Source organism: Vombatus ursinus, unplaced genomic scaffold (genome assembly GCF_900497805.2).
Source record: "Vombatus ursinus unplaced genomic scaffold, bare-nosed wombat genome assembly UNPS02003292.1, whole genome shotgun sequence".
Classification (NCBI taxonomy): Eukaryota; Metazoa; Chordata; class Mammalia; order Diprotodontia; family Vombatidae; genus Vombatus; species Vombatus ursinus.
In genome coordinates, this window is record NW_020943070.1 from 20143143 (window position 1) to 20158437 (window position 15295).

Sequence of the window (15295 nt, forward strand, 5' to 3'; positions counted from 1 at the left end):
AGAGGAAGAGATCTGGAAACAAGTGCTATCTGAAAACAAAAAAGGCATCAATATAATTTTTTGTTTAAAAGTATAAGAGCCTTAAATAATTTAAAAGCAGCAAACACCAGGCTTGGCCATCTTGTCTTTCTTAAGAGTCTTGAATATAAGATACTAAAACTAGCATGAAGACAAGAGGGGAAAATAGCATTATCGAATTACATGATCAAAAAACACTTTCATAAAAACAGTAAAATATTAAGAACAGACACAAGGACACTTTAGAAAGAAATCATAAATATATTTAAATTTTAAAGGAACATCTCTAGAGCTATTTGTCAATGACACTGGTGATTCTGGCTCTTGCCTTTGGTCGCACAGGCGCAGGTCTACAATAATGCAAACAAAATATCCGGTGGTAACAGGAAGGACAGATTGGGAGAAGAGCTGAGAAGACCTGTATGTAATAAGGCCACTCCAATACTGCAAGCAGATGAAGGCAGTAAGAAAAGGAAGCAAAGAGGAAGTGATGCTCTCACATAAAAGCTATTTGGTAACTTGCCTGGATGAGAAGAGGGTCAAAGATAACAAAGATTTCAAAGGGAGTCTTGGTAACAAAAACAGTGGTCAGAAAGAATCTCAGCTTGCAAAGAACCGGTAGGAATACATGTGCAGTTTAAGGAAGGTATGCAAACTCCAGGCTATGAAACCATATATCTTAATTAAGAACCAATCCTAATGCAAAACTTGAGATTTATAAATCAGCTGCTTGAAACTGAAGTAATGTTATGAATGGAGGTCAGTCGCATATAAAAAGCTTGTTTACAAAAGCATAGAGCTAAGAGGTCCAAGCTGTCTTTGAACAAAAATCTCTTTACAATATAGGGAGCAACAACACAGTGGAAAAAGTGATAGATTTACAACGAAAACTAAGAACCCTACCTTCAAATAACACTTTTGACAATTGCTATTATGACCCTTGGTAAATCATTTAATGTCTCCTTAACCACAATTCTTCTCTCCCCCATCTGTTGATTAAAAACCCACCACTCAAATCTCAGATACGCCACTGTGTTTTTCAAATGATGTCTTAAGCTTCTGGAAGGTTTCCCCAAAGCACAACAGGTTTACACAAAGTAGGTTAGGCACTTACTATCCTGCTGTGTACTAGAGGCTAGTTTTATGACTTTGGCAAATTACTTCTATACTGTGGGAGGCTCAGTCATGATATGTAAGATCATATTCAATTCTGAAATTCTCTGTTGTGAATATTTACTAACTTGTGGGTAGAATAATAAAGAATTTCAGAATCTAGAAGCAAAGAGACTACAAATTCTCAAAACAATGCCCCTACTCCAGCTTCCAAACTAAAAAATCTAGAATAGACCAATTTTACTTCCCACATCCCGTCACGTACAACCTTAGAAAGAAAACGTAGCTCAGAATCCTCTTGGAGGGAGGTGGTTTTACCAAAGTCTTCTGGGCAAAATGGTATTTTACAAGAAATAAAGCAGTGCAAGTCACAAAAATAATTACTCCTCTTTACCCAACCACTATTTTTCTCTTGGGCATATATTAGTTCAAAGATAAATAACAGTGCATGTTTTAATTGAAAAACAAAAACAAAACTAGACATCACCTTAGTAATTTGCTCAAAGACAAAAGAAAGCAGCGAAACAGAATACATGACTATGACCATAAAATAAAACTGGCTAATGGAGAATGGAAGGGAATGTGTGTGTGTGTGCGCGCGCGCTTGCATGTGTATAAAACCATCATAGCTATTTTGTACTTACATAGAAATTGTGAGGCTAGAAGAAAAATGTGGTACTCCGTAGAAATGACCCATTTAAACCAGGCTTGTCTATTTAAATACCCTCCTACTCCCAATGTTTGTATTGCCTATCTCTCATCATTAGTCCTGAGACTAATTATTAATTAATAATTATTAATGAATTAGTCCTGACAGAAATTATCTCTGCTACTCTACCAGCTCAGTTACCTAAAGAGCACTAAGGTATAAATACAATAATTTTCAAAAGTTCTAATTGTAGCTTCTCTATTTCATAAAATGTCATTATCTACACAAGGAGTCTTGCTATTCGAGGACCACCGTTTTATTCAGAATATAAGCTTTTTTGAGTTTTGTTTCTTTTCTGTCCTTATATTCCTAGGACCAACAACATAAAAATCAACCAATCGGTACTTAAGGCTTATGTACCAGGCAAGTTGCTTACACTGTAATGGGAGGGAGCACACATAAGAAATACATAAAGAGAATAAAGGCATAGTAGTTAGAAAGAGAGCAAGGTATGGTATGGAAGGCTGTAGGAAAGAGGTTTAGAAAAGCTTGTAGGGATTAAGACAGGTAAACAATTAGAGAAGACTTAAAGGATTTTCATGCTGCAGCAAGGGCCCAGTTGTATAACATGAAAATATGCTGTACCAGTCACAACCATTCAACTTCAGCTACCTTCACTCAGGAGCATGAAGGAGCAGAGGAAATGAAGAGCAGCAATAATCCCAGCTGGGGTCTGGTAAGGGATAAGTGGCAACAGGACAACAAGACAAGAGGATTTCTGAGTTGATAACTCTGTGTGGTTGAAATCATTTAGAGTGGAGACTAGGAAATGACAGAGCAGGCCTACGAAAAGTAGAGTGAAAGGGACTAGAGATCACTAGATTTAGAATGGGTGAGACACAGGAAATGAAAGGAAGTTAGGGTCAAATGGAGGAATGCTAGTTTTTGATTAAGGAATTAGAATGTTCTGGGGTTTGAGAAAATATTAAATTAATAACCTGAGTATGAGGGCAAAAGTTAAAGAAGACCAAAAATGACTTGGGAGCTGAATCCCTTGACAAAGGCTTGAGAATGACCTGGGGGTAATTTGAATGATTTGAACAGGGTGGAAATTCTTAACAGAATTGGCAATGGGGAGCAAGTATTCTAACTTCCCCTCCAAGATCCGTGTATCAGTTGTATGAGTGAAAGTACAGCCAGGAAGAGCACTGGAATCAGGAGTCCTGGCTGTCTAGTTCCGGGCTACCCATAAATTAACCTATTCCTCTATTGGTAGCTGCATTAATCATTTAATCAAAGATCATGTTTGCGTGCCTTTTACTGAGAAATTGTTAACAGTAGTGGCTCACAATTGATAACGCACTTTAAAAACATGGTACTTATTACAAATAGCTTTCATAAACATTATCTCAACTGTGATTTAGTAAGGACAGGGTTTTCTTTTGTCTTTTTTCCCCCCAACGGACCTATCCACTTTGTTAGACTACCCTCAATGGATCACATCTGTTTAAACAAGATCCGCCTATATTTTATCCAACCAATTTCAAGAGATGATTTGTGTTATCTGTTACCTTTCTCTGCAACAAATTAGTAAGCCAAAATTAGTACACAAAGCCTGGAGAATGTAGTAAAATAACCAGGTGTACCATTCTTATTAAGTTTAAGGTTTTTTTTCCCCTATTGTTTTATTATGGTTGGCGATGCTCAGAATTTATTACGTTACGTTTACTTAAAACTAGTTAATGTTTAATTTATATTATAGTTGCAAACCATAATAAGTACGAGTTTGCACTGATAAAATGCTTTATGGTTTGCAAAGTGCTTTATATGTTACCTCAGCTGATCCTCATGTCAACCGTGAAAGGTAGGTGCTATTATTCTCATTTTACAGTCAAGGAAACTGAGGCTGACAGAAGTTAAGTTACTTTGCTCAGGATCACACCCAGCTACTTAAGGGTCTTGAGGGAATATCTGAATTATCTTCCTGATTCCAACTCTAGACTTCTATCCACTACACCACCTCATGGCATTGGATTCTACATACAGACATATGGGCCTCTGGTTAGTCTGTTTCGAATATAAAAGATATCCTTAATAAATCACGGCTTTAAAAAATGCCTAAAGGAAAAATAGGTTGTTTTCTGAACCAGAAGGTACCTAGTATCTTTACCAATATTTAATAAATAGTAAATTCAAGAGTTATGATTTTCAATATTGATCTACATATGATTCTTGTTATGTTACTTACCCTGACACTCCCTTACTCCTTTTCCATTATCAAATTTGGGATGGGAGTCACTAGGGGTAGAAAGGAGGAAGAATGTATTTTCCGGTTTTCACTGTCACAACACCAGTTAATATTGTATCTCACCCTTTGTGAATCATTCCCCACCAAGAAATACCTTCAGTAAAATGTTGCTTCCTTCTGATTCAACTATTTCCAGGACTCAAAGTTCCTTGACATTTCCTTGGTAGAATGATTCTGGAATCTAGTTTTCTAATATAGAAAGGAGATTTTTTTGTACAGTGCTAGCACTGGTTGCTGCTCAAGGCCAAAATTTGGGCACTGGGACTTCTGGGAAGAGGATCACATACGGATCTTGTGCAGTTGAAGAAATAGCAAAAGGAGCAAAACTATGACATAAAGAATGGGGAGAAGGGGAAGGGGTGGGGTTGCTGGAGTAAGAGAAGAGGTTAGTCTAAACCACAAGGTGGTTAAGTCTGAAAATAACTGCATAGGAACTTTGAGGGAGAGGAATATCACCGGCCATGGTCAAGAGGTTTGCTCCCCAACCAACCACAAATTTAGTTCCCTTCTATGGAGGGCCTATACATTTAACCGCTTTATGTTTCCTATGTTTATAAGTTCCTGTGAGTCCTCTGCACATTTCTGAACTTTCTATGGGAGTGAAATAAAGGCTTCCTCTACCCCATATGTGTGTTACCTTGAGCACTTATATAGAAGACCTGGGTTCAAGTCCTACCTACCTTAGCTAGGTGACCCTGGCAAGTCCCTTAACTGGAGTCTCAGATTTCTTATCTGTAAAATGAGGAGGCTGGATTCAATGACTTCTAATGTTCCTTGCAGCTCTAAATCCAGAATTTTATAAAATCTCACCTGGGTTCCTTTCTCTCCACTTATACTGCCTACCAACTTAAGTTCAGGCCCTCATCACCTCTCAACTGGACTACTTACTGTACACAGCATTCTAATTAGTGCCCTTGCCTCCAATCCATCCTTCATGAAGCTGCCAAAAGAAATCTTCCAAATGCACGAGTCTGAAGCGATCACTCCCCTGCTCTCAAAAGATTATTAACAGGACAAAATACAACTTATCTGTCATTCAGGGCACTTCACTATCTGGCTCCAACCTAATTTATTTCATTTATACTGATGTGTGTCTGTATTAGACATAACACGTAAGTTCTTTGTACCTCCAGGGTCTACCTAGCATAGTACTTGAGGTACAGTTAATTATGTTTTTAATTTCCAATTTTACATGCACTTTCTAGCCAAACTGGACAACTGGCTATTCTCCAAACCCAGGCAAGCAAAGTTACAGCCTGCCTGTGAGCCAGCGGCAGCCCATTCCTGGAAAGCATTCCCTCCTCTAGGGTTGAGCATCCTTCTCTTCCTTTCAAGCACAACTAAAGTTAACTCCTCTCTTTGATGACACCTCTCCCAACATCCAACCCCCAGCTCAAAGGCCTTTTTCCCGCTGCTGTCTGGACCTCACCTGTACCCACGCTACAGTCTAGTACCTGGTGTTCAAGTTGTATTCTTCACCTTTCCCAACACAAGCCTTAGCAACTCTTCAAAACAATTGACTAGCAAGTACTAGTGTGTTTTGCTTCATGCCTGTTGCCTACATGCAAATTTGAAGGAAATGCTACATTCCAACTAGAGGCTAATGAAATGAAATGAAATGAAAATAAGGATGTAATTTTCCCCTCAATCCTAGTTCAGATTCTCCCTTCCCTTGAAATCTACTCCAGGGTAATGAACTCTTGTTCTTAAGTATCTTCAAGAATATCTTTAAAACATTTGGTACTCCAAAGTGTCTTTAGACATTTATTTATAGGCTTACATCCCCTCTTTACCCTCTTATCAAAACTTCATCCAACCCTCAAGACCCAGAATAAATGCCGCCTTTTAAAAAAAATTCCTTATTAAAGGAAAGGATACCCAAAGGATCCCTTCCTCCTTGAAATCATCTAGTACTTAGTATCTACCATTCTTACATGAAGAACAGCCCATGCAAAGAGAGAAGCAGGAGACAGAAAAATAATCACGAAATTAGAGTCACTTTTGTTAAGAGGATAAGGGGAGAAATGTGAAATAAATTTAAAAAGGTGGGCTAGATGATAATAATAATACCAATAATAAACATTTATTAAGCATCTAATAGCTAATATTTGTGCAGCACCCAGGCACTGTGTTAAGCACTTTACAAATATTATCTCATTTGATCCTCACAACAACCTGGTAAGGAAGGTGCTATTATCCCCAGGTTAGGTGATATACATAAGGTTACACAGTACACGTCTAAGGCAGGATCTGTACTCGGGTCCTCTTGCCTTCAGGCCCAGCACTCTACCTAGAGTCAAATGGTGAGAACTAGGACAGACGGGATCCAATTCAACATTAATAACTGTGACATTTAGATATTAAATCACTTTGCTAAATTAATGACAAACAGGGCAGAGAACTTTTCATTTTTTATATCTATCTCTAGCACACAGCATAACGTATGGCACATACTAGATAATTTAATAAATACTGATTGACTGGTTGACACGTATATGTACATATACCTAACAAAAGATGAAATAATCAACTCTGGTTGAAATTACGTCATTCAGTTTACAATTAGCTAACAATAAATTCAATAAACCTACTTTCAACATGAATTTGAAATTTTTCTAAAAAGTATCTCAATGCCCTAAGACTAATACCCCTTTAAGTCTTTAACTGATTCCCAAAACTATAAAAATTCCTTTTACACACTGTTCCAGCCCAATTTTGATCAAGCTTCACCCATTCCTTCAGCTGTAAAGTTTCTTGCAACGATGCTCCCAAGTCACAACTCAACAATAAATTAATGAAATGGCTGAGTTGGGTAAAATGATAACTAAATGCACTAGAGGTCAAAAAAATTGAATCAATTAAAGATGTATAAATTGGAAACCCCACCAATCAAAGGACTAAGCAATGAAGTAATTGCAAGTGTATGACAATATTTTGTTTAAAGAAAGCATACCCGGATATACTACCTGACTGCCATCCTCTTCTAAGTAGTTACCTTGGAAGGAATATACTCATTCCAGCAATATTTTCACTGCTCAAAATATTTATTAACTCCTTGGAAATACCTTCAGAGTCTGTTGTTAAAAAAAAAAAAAAGTCAAAAGCCCTCCAAAGACAAGTCTGTCAAGGTTCACAGATTTAGTTCTACAAAGAATACCAGAGGACATTTAGTGCCACCCTCTCTTTTAAGGCTAGGTGACTTCCCTAAGTCACACAAGAAAATACCACTGTTGATCCAAGAGGAATTCAAAAACAGGTTCTCAAGGCAATTCCAAAATGGGAGTTTCAAATATGTTGATCAATAAATCTATTACATATAGCTTCCAATTTGACTGAAGTTTAACAATTATTTGGGTGTTCGTGGTCTAGTACGCTTGTTGAAAAATGACCAGTTCTCATTTGTCATGAAAACAATGATTTGTTTACTACATTTAGTTCCAGCTGTCTTAACAATATACATCTAGACAAAATACTATAAAACTGGTATTTTGTTAGTTACTTTTAGTACAAGTTAGAAAATTGAGAAACAGGCCCATAGAATCATAGAGTTAGAGTTGAAAGGGACTTATGTGGACTTATAATCCCTTCATTTTACACATGAGGAAAGACTCATGGGGTAACTTGTGACTAGGGTCACAAAGCAAGTGTCTAAAAAATTAAAACACCATCTTCCTCACTCCAAGCAAAGGTTGGCCTCTTATCCACCACACCACCTAGCTGCCAAGAAAAAAATCAAGCAATCAAGAAAAACAACTGTTGGTCTGAGGAGAGTTTAATCAGCAGGCCCACCAGTGAAGTCAGACATCTGTAATGACAAAAAATGTCTCAAAACCTTTCTAAGTAATATTTAGCTTCCTTCAGATTGCAGTCATACTAGGTTTCTCTAGTATACTATAGCATATATAGTACAGTCTAGGTTATGTGTATATATCCATTTGTATACAAGTAGAATCTTCTCTGATGGATGAAATGTTAATTTAAACATTCAGTTTGATTTTTATGATACCAAACCTAACTGCAATGTATTCTTTCGTATGAAGATTTGATCTATCAAATCAACTCCCAAGAAACCATCCCTTCTCCAACCACACAGCATTTGCTTCTAGTAAGTGATCACATATAGCATTAGTCAAGAGCCCAAGGGTAGAGGCAACATTAATTAGTCGACCAACACTAGGTTAAAAAATGTCTGTGTTGGCATTCCCTAACAACTTTTCAGGGATATCAAGTGAATGTGGCCCAGAGGAGTTGCCCCAGGAGCTAGGAAAGACCTAGGTTCAAATTCTAAGCCAAGATAAACCACTTAACCTCTTAGTGCCCCAGACAACTTTCTATGACTTTTAAGTTATTGAGAAGGTATAGATCTACAATGTTAAAGGAAGTTCCCTGAAGGAAGTTTCCTGTACCAAAAAAAAAAAAAAAAAAAAAATCACAGGTCAAGTTTCACCCTGCCCTCCCCAAAGGGAACTGGTCATTCTAATTAATTGTACTGAGAGATTAGCAACAATAAGGGTTACCAACAAGCTGAAAAGGAAAAAGGATTTCAACTTTATTTCACCAGTCTGGAGTAGTCAGTTCCTAACCTGGAAAGGCAAAAAAAGCTATTTAATTAATGAGAAGCAGTCTTGGGTAGTGGGTAGAGGTGGTCTGGAAAGTCATAAGATCTAGGTTCAATTCCTTTTTCTGAGACATATGGCTATGTAAGCTGAAAAGTCACAAAACCTGTTGGTGCTCTTACGGTTCCAAGCAGGTGCTGACCTTGGTAAAAGGTGCCTAAATTTACCTGGGAGGTCACTACACCAATGAAAATTATTCATCTAGTATCCCATCCCTCTAACAAATCAGCAGCCTTCATAAGATTACAGATTTAAAGCTCATTTAACAGATGTAGCAAATCAGAGCAGAAAGCAGTTACATGACTTATCCAGGGTCACACAGCTTTATTAATAAGGGGGATAACGACAGGAAGGACCTATGTAATTCCACTGTTATAGAAGACTCCCAGGGAAAGAATCTGCTACCTCTTACCAATGCAAGGTAGCACCTTCTCTGCAAACTTCAGTGAGATGTCCAGAGCACAGTGAAGTTAATTGGTTAAACCACTAGGCCAGGGTCACACACTCAGGTACCACATTTGAACTCAGGTCTTCTCAATTCCAGGTCCAGCACTCTTATCTACTAGCCACTGCGCTTCCCTTCCTCTGGACATTCAAAGCACTCTGATTTGGCTGACGTGGAACAGGGAGACAGACAAGCACCCCAAATTTCTATTACAAGCTTTTGCCAATAGTTTTTAGACCTTCCCTAGGACTTAAAATTGAAGATCAGCATGGCTGGTCTTTTGCCAGTGTTTAATCAAAAGGCCCATGGGGAGGAGATATTTCAGAGTCAAAAAGGATGTTTACTATTTTTTTCTTGGCAAAGATTTCAACTGCCTCAGAGTTTCTTGATGAGAGTAAAGGAAGGGGTGGGGGGGAAGGCAAGGGGCAAAGGGAAAGGATGATCAGAAGATGGTAGGAGGGAGATGATGGGGGGGAAAGGGAGGGGTGATGATCAGAGGGGGTAAAGGCGGGGGAGGATCAGAAGGGGGAAGGGGGGAGGGGGTGATGAGGTCGCAAGGCAGGGAAGGATTGGGGAGGGGGAGGGTGTCAGGGGGAAGGGGAGGAGGGGCAGCACTCCCGGGCGGTCGGCGGCCATGCAGCCGCTACCACGTGTTGCAGGCAGCGGACAAACATCGCCTCAGCCCCGACCCCAACTTTGCCGCCGCCTCCGGGGGACGCGGGGCTCGGCAAGGTGCAGCGCCCCCACCACGCTCTCCCCGGGGGGTCGCCCCCACCCCCAGATTCACAGACGCGCGTGCGCGGAATGTGCTCCCGCGGCCACGAGCAGCCAGCCCCGCCGGCCTTCCCCCCCTCCCACGGCCACAGCAGCCCGAGCCCGGGCTCCTCGTCAGCGAGCTGCGGCCCGCCGGGCTTACTCGCCTCGCTCCCGCCCCGGCCGCGGGCCTCACGGGGGTGCGGGGTCGGTCTCGGCCGAGACTCAGGCCCCGGACACTCCACGTCCGCACGCAGACCCTGCCCCGGCCCCGACCAGGCCAGCCCCGACCAGGCCCGGGCAGGGCAGGCGAGCCCGCGGGATCTCCCCCGCCCCCCACCTCGGCCCGGTCGGCCGTTGGAAGCCCCGCGCGCCCTCTCCCCTCCCGTCCCGCTTCCGTTACCCGCGGCTGCTGCAGGGACCAAGCGGCCGGAGCTGCGCAGGCTGTGACTCAGGGCGGCGGCGGCAGCAGCGGCGGGAGGAGACGAAGGAGGCGGAGGAGGAGGAGGAAAAGGAGGCGGCGCCCTGAGCAGATGGCGCTAAAAAAGACCCGAGATCCCGCCGCTCGCGCTCATATACAATTAGCGTCAGCACGTAAGTGCCCGTCACCCCCACCCCCTCCCCTCCGGCGGTCACCCAGGTAACGCGGAGAGGGGCGGGGCTGGAGCTGGGCGCCTAGCAACGGGGCCACCTTCCCGCACGCATTCGGGCTCTCTCTCCCCCTTCCCCTCTTCAACTTCCACATACCCTAGCTGCGCTCTCTGGGTGTGCGTCCGGCAGTCCTCCTCCCGCCCGGGGTCAAACGCCCCCGGCTTCTTCCGCGCGCGTGCGCGCGCGCCACAACGCGGGAAAGAAATCCCGGGCTCGGGCTCTCCCTCCTCTGGCTCGCGGGGAGCCTCGTTCCCGTCCTGCTCCGCCTGGTCCAATGCACCCTCCATGCCCCTCTCCCGCGAGTGCGGGCTTCCAGCGCGGCTCAGCCCCTGGGGCATGCACTCACCCTGGGTGCATTCGCCCCGGGGTGACATCCTTCCCTTCCCTCCCTCGGGGAGCAACCGCTTCCCGTTCTCCCGCTGCCGTTTACACCCTCTTTCTGGGCTTCCCGGGGATGGGAACCACGCCTTTAGGTCCATCAATTAGTATTTATTAAGTGCTCACTAGGTGCGGGGGGAAAAGGAAAGGAGAAAAAGAAAAAAGGTGGGAGGAGGGAGAAGCACCCTACCTGGCCTCCCGGCGTTCGCCTTGAGAAAGGAGAGACAACATGCAAATAGCGCTGTACATACGATAAAGACAACCCCTGTAACGCGTGCCTACCTTTCTGGGGGGCGCACAGCAGGTCAATGAGAGCGACCTTCTCGTGCCGGTTACTTGGCTTGAAGTCTCGGAGCAAGCACCTTTAAGGGGAAGCCTGACGTGAAATCTCTCAGACCAGTCAAACTTGGTGGCTATTTTCTCAGCCGGTGCTGGACTGACTCATATTTATAACTCCCTAAATGCTCCCCCACTCCTTCCCCTTCCCCCCCTGGAAACTTCATACTGTCATTAAATTCACAGACTGAGGGGAGTCATTTACTCTAATCATCCAATTTAGCAAATCACCTCCACTCTGTTTTCACTGATGCAATGCTTCTCCCAAGCAACCCTGCAGCCCTGCCCATTCTCATAAAAATTAGCTGTCACCCCCCCCAACCCCCTGCTATGCAGATAGCCCCTCCTCAGCTTTTCGGTTTTTTCCCCTTTATTCTTCAGCTTGGAAGCTTTCTGTTATTCTTAACCATCCTCCTGCATTGACTCCTCTATAACCCTCCCTAACCTGGCGTATTTTTAAAGCATTCTTGAAAGGTTAAAATTAGCTGTATCAAGAATTATACTTTATTAGAAGCGAATAGGGTATTGAGTACTACACAAAATGAAGACAATCTACCCCCTACTCTGCTATTTTAATAGTATATTTGTATTGTGCTTTTTATACTTTATTATGCATTTTCACATAATGAATTTAATGAATAAGTTCCAAATGTCCTGAACTGATACTGTGACCAACCAGCTAGTTACTTTCAAAGCCATGGCTAAAGCAATTTTTACACCTGGGCAAGCAACACAAATGTTTCAAGGGAGGGGCAAGGAGAAGTGAAGAAATTCCAAGACTCCTTGAGGCTGCTTTTGGAGAAAGAATGGAGGAGTAGAGTACCGTAGTTCCTGTAGTGTGGCACCTGAAGAAAAAGTAGGCCATCTGATAGCTTCCTATTTTAACTAACTATTCTAGCTAATAAAGTGTTAACCTCAGTTTTTTCTGTACTGGTGAAAGACTGCAATGTTGTCAGCACCCTCTAAATGTCATTGCCCTGAAGCAAAGGTCTGATTGCCCTGCCCTAGTTATAGCTCTGATCATTTCCTCAGTTTGAGCCTCCCATTCCTCCCCTGTAAAATGGAAATGATAAAACTTGCCCTCTCTCACTGAGTTGTGAGGAAAGTGCTTAGTGAACCTTAAATCTCTAAGTAATGTAAACCAACACTTAGATGTCAAAAGTGTGGATTGGGATCCCTTTCACGGGGTCCATGAGGTCAAAACTTTTCATATAATAGTAACCCATTTTATAGGGGCAACTAGATGGTTCAGTGGATAGAGCACCAGCCCTGGAGTTAGGAGGACCTAACCAGATCTGGCCTCAGACACTTACTAGCTGTGTAATCCTGGGCAAGTCACTTAACCCTAATTGCCTAAAAAAACAAATCAGAATTACTAATAGTAACACATTTTAATTTCCAACCCTGTAGAAATTAATATATATATAAAACCTATATAAACAAAAGCTCTTTTGAGAGCCCTCACTAATTTTTAAACATTTGACTTAATCCTGTATGTGTGTATACATCTTAGTAAATAAATGCTTGTTCATAAACATTGATGTCTAGTTATTATGACTCATATTTTATAAATGAGGAAACTGAGGTCTAAGAAGCTTATGTAATTGGTCAAAGGTAAGGCACCTACTAAGTAGCCGAAGTAGGACCTGATTCCCTAGTGCTCTATAGTGGTAAAGCTGGAAAGGAATTTTGAAATCACCTAATTCCACCTCCTCATTAGGAACTTTTCACTCCCGAGTCCAGTGCCACCTTGCTTCCCAAATGTGCTTCACAAACACTACCTGGTACTAACTGGGTTGATAGGACCTTCAAGGATCTTTCATTATAATCAAAGCTACCTGTAAAACAAGTTCTCAGTGTAGCTTCAAACAGAATTGTAGAAACAAACTGAATTATTTTCCCTTGCTGCATGCTAAATTCTGTCCCAAACTGTCCCACCCCTAGGCAAAATGGTGAAGGGTGTGAAATTAATCTTTATCTTGACTCCTAATCTATTCTCAGAATTCTCTCCAGCACTCCATGTACTGTGTCACTGTTTTTACAGTAGTAACAATGAATTGTAATCTCTGAAGGCCAATGGAGCTAGATCAGGAGCTCACTCCCCCAATCCCCTGCCCAGAAGCAAAGAGCCCTCACAGGAATACTGCACTTGGCCTTCTCTCCTTAGTCATTGTCCCTAGTCAATAATCCCAGGATATAGTACAGTACCTGGGACACAGTAAGAAATAAAATGATTCCTGAATGGGATGTAATTGAGTCCTTCTCCCCTGCAGCCTTAGTTGATCTTACCTCGCTTCCTTCCTTCCTCCTTTTTTCTATCCCATACCTCATCATGTCAGGGCCAGGCTCCCTCTTTGCTTTCTAAGGTGATAATTAGTGAATCTGATTAACATATTAATATGCTAATGAAAAAAGTCTAAAAATCTCTTTTGGGCCCTCCTTTCAGTTCCCAGGCCTCATGTATGGCCTTCTAGAGGAAATGATAACTTTTATTTTGTCTTTTAATTGTCTTTTCTTTGTTTTATGACAGTGTTATATATTGAGAGGCAGCCTGATGTAGAGGATGAGAGTTGGCTGTGGAGTGAGGAAGATAAGCGTTCAGATTGCCTCTCTGCCATTGGCCATGTAACCTTGGGCAAGTTGCAGTTTCTCTTGGTATTCTAAGCAACTCTCCAAGACCATAAACAGAAGAAAAGGTGCACTCTCTCACATATCTGGGAGTTCCCACAGCTCAGATCCCTACCCTATTATGTTTTGTTAACTTGTAGAAATAAAATAGTCTAAACTAATACAAGTGAGGTTGGCATAAAATCCCCAGGCAGAGTTCACATGGCAGATGGGTTGCTTGATTTCCTGGTATCTCCCGTTCATTCTGCACTTGAGGGGGCTTCAAACCCACTGGGGTGCCACAAATATGGATGCATGTTCCTGGAGGAGGCAGAGTTTCAGAGGACATCATCCAACCTCTACCTTACTAAGGATTTCTTCCATGGAATGACCGACAAGTAGCCTTTCCAGCTTCCCCTTAAACATCTCCAGTGAGAAGAAACTCGGTACTTCCTGCATCAACCGAATCAGACCACAGGCATGTGGCCCCAGGCTAACCCATTCCACTTTTGGACAGTTCTAATTGTTGAGAAGTATTTCCTTCTATTATGCCAAAGTTTGCTTCTCTACAACTTCCCTTCCTTACTTCTAGTACTGCCCTTGGGCCAAGCAGAACAAAACTAATCCCTCTTTCAGGTGGTAGCCCTTCAGATGCTTAAATAAAAGTCTCCTTAAAAAGAGGGCTCCTTAGGTGCCTGCTAAGACTTCTCCTGGTTTAACAACTTGGTCCCCCCCTCTCCTTCTCAGCTTCTCCAAGTGCCTTTTGGAAGATGTGACTCTCAGAACCCAACCCGACCCAGCCCTTCAGATGGGCTCTGTTCACACAACTGTCACCTTCTGTCTCCCAGACACTAGGTCAGCCTAGGAGAGCATTAGGATTTTTCTTTCTTAATGCTCTGTCATGCTCAACTGACTCAATTTTGAACATGCAGTCCACTAAACCCCAGGTCTTTTTCACCAGACCTGTCCTGTAGCTTCTAAATTTGTTGTATAATTGTTGTATAAAATGTCGAAAGGCTACAACAGTGGGGTGCAAGACAAAACAGTGCTCAATAAGTGGCATTGATTCATTTGGATCTGAGTCTGGAAGAGCTTTTCTCCTGAGCTTTGTAAGTTCTCCCTTCTCAGGGTTGATGTCTTGGTTTTGTTTGTTTTTTAGTGATAATGATCCCAATTTCACATGGACCGGCCATATAGAAAAACCAGGAGAATTGTAACTTGTAGAGCAAGTCAGGATATTCTGTAGAAATACTTCCCTCATTTTCATTACACCATTTCAGGTGGGTTCTCATACTATAGAATGTGTGAAGTATATAAATCCTGCCCAAGGGGACATTTCAAAACTTTGTTTTGAATTTGTTTTCCTTTCTCCACAAAACAAGAGCAAATTTCTCTATAGGGGACACATTTTCATTTGATGA

The 15295-nt window shown here is 42.2% G+C and overlaps 1 protein-coding gene across 2 annotated transcripts in view; it reads right to left on the minus strand.

Moving 5' to 3' along the window:
- Positions 1-10413, minus strand: part of LOC114049893 (nucleosome assembly protein 1-like 1) — a 26306-nt gene extending 15893 nt beyond the window's left edge. For both annotated transcript variants that reach the window (XM_027871351.1, XM_027871343.1), the window contains exon 1: positions 10306-10413. The gene's annotated coding sequence lies outside the window, so the exon portion shown is untranslated. The remainder of the gene's footprint in view (positions 1-10305) is intronic.
- Positions 10414-15295: the final 4882 nt, after the last annotated feature.